We start from the raw sequence: 5,022 nt of genomic DNA, 5'->3' as shown, positions 1-5,022 counted from the left end.
CGTGTCGTGGAAGAGATATACTGCTCATCGAAAAAAATAGATAAAGTCCTCCCAGGTGAGGGTTATCCTCTGTTCTGGGGTAAACTATAGCCGGTACCATCTCCCTACATCCCCTTTGAGACTATAGGATGCTAGCATCTGCTTCTGAACCGAAGTCACATTAAGTATCTCAAGGGTGTTACCCACATCTTCCTTCCACTTATGTGTTGCAAGAGAATCTGATAATCCCTAAAACTCCGGTGCCCTCATCTTCTGGTATCTCTCCACTAATCGGAGCCAAGCCTCCTGCTCTGTGGTTCTATCAGCAACTGCCTGGGGGGTGGGTACGGGTGTGTCTTCTAGGAAATTTTCTACAACAGGAATAGCTGGTATAATTGTAAGTGGAACTACTGATGGTGGTAGTGTGATATGATTCGTCACAAGCTCCTCAAGTGCTTCCATCCTAGCGGCTATGGGAGCCATCAGGTATATCAAATACTGGGGAGCCTGCTGCGGCTCGGGTGGAGCCTGCTACGGTTCTGGTGGAGCCTGCTGTGGCTCTGCCTGACCAGCTCTCCGGGTACGAGGTCTACCATGTCCAGCCATCTAAGCATATAGAAGAAAGTTTATAAGTCCTCGAACGAAACATATATGGAAATCGTAAAGATAAGAAATTTGTATCATATATCATTCACACAAATATTTTTAATATCAATAAATACTAGTCTCACAAAAAAATATTCGTAATTTTTGAATACGCGTATATAACGTCCTCACTCATTCTAGAAATTTCTAGTGGACTCTATACATGAATCTTAAGAAACTCTACTCTAACTCCATGACTCGACATAGGATGATCCTAAGAATACTGGAACTAGAGTTCTGATATCAATTGTGACGCCCCTGATTTCAACAAGGCTGCAGTTCAAGGTGACATCAAGAATGTTAAACCTTCCATGCACTACATCATGCAATAGCAAGTTTCACCATTACAATTACTATCTATCTAGTAGAATCAATAACAGGTATAGGTACAAAACAGGCTAGAGAAAATATACAAAAGAAATACTAAACAACATATATCCTGAAGAAATCATCACCACTGAAATAAATAGATAAATCTCTGAGAGAAATAACATCTGACTGAATACAAGTGTCTCGACATAGGAAATCAAATGAATTGATATTTTGGCACATCACCTTTACAAAACTAGAATGATAACTCAAATGTTCATAAACACATCTACTGTGGAGTTCTAACATAAACTACTAACAATATAGATAAATAACTGTTAGAGCAATTCCATCAACCTACGGCTCACCATGCACCTGGCTCGTTACCTAAAAGGGGGAACAACGAGCGTCAATGTCACGCCCCAAGTTTCACGTGAGGCTGCAGTCCAAGGCAAAACCCGGATTATCAAACCTCCTAAGCACCGAACACCATGCTACGACATGTTTCACCATCACAGTCACTATCTCTCTAGTGGAAACAACAAATAGGTGAAAGTACTGACAAATAAATAATAGAAATAGAACAAACCAAGTGTACACATAAGCAATGAGAGAATAATCATCAATGAGCCCAATTAAAATAGACATAGAAGTATCTCTGAGTCTGAAATAAACTTCAAATACAATAAGTCAAATAAAGTATCACTAAGGATCTCAGCCTCTATAAAATGAAATACAAGTCTAGAGTCTGAACATAAACACTATCTATGAAGTTCTGAAATAACTACTAAAATAATAAATAGCTAAATGGAATCTATGAAGAAATCCCATCAACCTGCGATTCTCCGTGCGCTGGACTCGCTGCCTGAAATGGAGGAAACAACAAGCATCAAAGCGCTATAGCGAGATCATCTCCACCTCTTCCTAGGGGAAGGGGTAGGAGTATATAGAAAATACAGACAATATATAAGTATAAAATCATTCATATAAATCTAACTAGAGATTAGTATTTAGGAATCCACAACATAAGAGTTAGTATGTCGAGCGAAATAATCCAAATAAGGAAACCCTCATATATATACCATGTCTCAAATTATAACTCCCTAAATACTAATTCCAAACCCTATGAATGAAAATGAACAACAAACAAAAAGGTAACACTCCAAACCTCAAACTTATAGAACAAATACTCATCCTGATCTACACTTGGGTAGACAGATCTAACATAAGAGAAACTCATCCAAAACAACGATTAACCACAATCCCTGTCGTGTAAGCCATGGTCTCAGAGAAAACACCCTACTTACGGGTATTCAAAATGGAAGCAAAACTACAATTTATCATACTTACAAGTGTGCATTGTAGGCATCAAAAATTGCCGATAGGTCCCCACTCACAGCTCGGTGTTAACGATCGACGATTGAACGTCACTACCCGGTGCACAAGAATTCAAATGACGCCGGTGAGCGATTGAAGCGAACCGATGGATTACGTAAGCCGACAGAATGTCAGAATCACAGGGATACGGGTTGACCGAAAACCCCGCGATCACCGCAATTGGACCAACGCCCGCCGTGTCCCGATCACCCCACTGATAATCCAACCGTCGGGGCCTACAGAGCTCGTCGTCAAGATTCCAACGCATCCGAAATCACTCAAATCCGAGTTGGGACGGCGAATCAACGGCAAACACACCCGGAAGGCCTCGGACCAGACTGAGACACCCGGGGGTATCCCGGCCAGGACGAAACACCCGAAGGGTGTCTTGGCGAATCCCACTGTGGTCGCCAGCTTGTTTTCGGTAAAAGTTGCTGTTTTCATTGATATTCTCTCTTTGAGATCTGTTACAACTTCAAGCGTTACAACAGGATAAAATGAAAACAAAATGATATTACAACTTAAACGAAAATAAACACGAGGTCCCGGTTTGGTGCGGTCTCGCTTGCGTGGGTTGTTGGCCTGTGACGGGGATGTTGATATCCGTGGACCGCCGACTCTTCAAGATCTCTTTTCCGGTATAATCCGGCAGAGTTTCGTCTATCCGCTAAGGGATATAGAAACAGAACTTCGTCGATCCGCGTGAGATCTAGAAGTTATGAGCGTATATCTCGGCTAAAACGAGATAATAGCTCCTCTTAGTAACCACCGCTAATGGGCAGCACTAAGGAAAGAGAGGGGTGAATGAAGGGGACTGATGAAGAACTCCTTACTCCTCGTTTCGGCAGGGCTTCGCCGCTTGGAAATCAGACTCCACTCCTTACTCCGGCAGGGCTTCGCCGCTTCGGAAGAAGGCAATCCTTGGCTAAGATAATTCAGCCTTGAATTGGGAGCCTTAGCCTTCAACTCCAAAGAAATCAGCCCTTAGCACAAGAGGCCTAGGGGGGTATTTATAGCAAATGAGGGGAGGGGACCATAGGGTGGCCGAGACACCCCTAGGGGTGTCTCGGCCACCCAAGGGGTGTCCCCCCCCCCTCTCTTGTTTTCCTATAAATAGCCCCCTTGGGCCTTTGTGCTAAGGGCTGATTTCTTTGGAGTTGAAGGCTAAGGCTCCCAATTCAAGGCTGAATTATCTTAGCCAAGGATTGCCTTCTTCCGAAGCGGCGAAGCCCTGCCGGAGTAAGGAGTGGAGTCTGATTTCCAAGCGGCGAAGCCCTGCCGAAACGAGGAGTAAGGAGTTCTTCATCAGTCCCCTTCATTCACCCCTCTCTTTCCTTAGTGCTGCCCATTAGCGGTGGTTACTAAGAGGAGCTATTATCTCGTTTTAGCCGAGATATACGCTCATAACTTCTAGATCTCACGCGGATCGACGAAGTTCTGTTTCTATATCCCTTAGCGGATAGACGAAACTCTGCCGGATTATACCGGAAAAGAGATCTTGAAGAGTCGGCGGTCCACGGATATCAACATCCCCGTCACAGGCCAACAACCCACGCAAGCGAGACCGCACCAAACCGGGACCTCGTGTTTATTTTCGTTTAAGTTGTAATATCATTTTGTTTTCATTTTATCCTGTTGTAACGCTTGAAGTTGTAACAGATCTCAAAGAGAGAATATCAATGAAAACAGCAACTTTTACCGAAAACATGCATCTCATGTGCATTAGCGATACTCTTGTAATATTCTTACTCAATTGCTCTATGGCAATAGGTTTTATCTCCCTATCCCGGATACATAAAATGACGATACTTTTGTAATGTTTTTACTCAACCGCTCTGCGGAAATTGGTTATATCTCCCTATTCCGGATACATGATATGACGATACTTTTGTAATATTATTACTCAATCATCCTGCAGAAATAGGTTTTATCTCCCTATTCCAGAAACATAAAATTTTGCTATACTCTTCATATTAATTTATCGAATTAAATTATGACAAAAAAAGCATGTTAACACAACATATTCTAAACATACGTGCACATGTCTTGGTGTGCGTGTTCATATCTGATGTTTACTGACATCTCGAGTGGTAAACACCTCATGAACATTTTATTATAGCAATATAAGGTCGAGAGGCTCGCTCAAAAACCAAAACAATTGAACAAAATATGCACAAGCTGATATACAGTTTGGCGTTCGACCGCAATCATGTGGCGGTCGACCGTGATAGGTTTCGAGGGCCTACCCATGCCTCTGCCCTGCACGCGGTCGTCCGCTACTAAGGCACGGTCGACCGTGGGCTGAAATTCCAGATTCTAAATCTGGTTGTGTGTGTTGTGTTCACACCGTGTTTAGGTGATTCAAACATGATTAAAACAATATGAATCTTGTATGGAAACATGTCAACAACAGATAAAAACTTCTGGGAGCAACACAATATATAATACATGATTATGTGCAAAAAAAATTCATATTTAAAACCCTAAAACATGCATAAGAACTTGAAACAAAGAACAATTCATCTTTTTTTAGATTAAACAACTTTTAAATTATTTTCAGATCTTAAATATCATCTATAAATTTGTTCTCAAACCTTTTCACATTGAAAGACCTAGTCCTTTATACTGGTGCGGCATAATTATGTACCAAAATTGCAAGTGCACAATTTATCAAGTTATAGTATAAAAAATATCGATCCCACGAGGAAGGTG

This window comes from Asparagus officinalis, chromosome 2, assembly GCF_001876935.1.
Source record: "Asparagus officinalis chromosome 2, Aspof.V1, whole genome shotgun sequence".
Classification (NCBI taxonomy): domain Eukaryota; kingdom Viridiplantae; phylum Streptophyta; class Magnoliopsida; order Asparagales; family Asparagaceae; genus Asparagus; species Asparagus officinalis.
The sequence above is the reverse complement of the archived record's forward strand: the minus strand, read 5'-3'. Positions refer to the sequence as shown.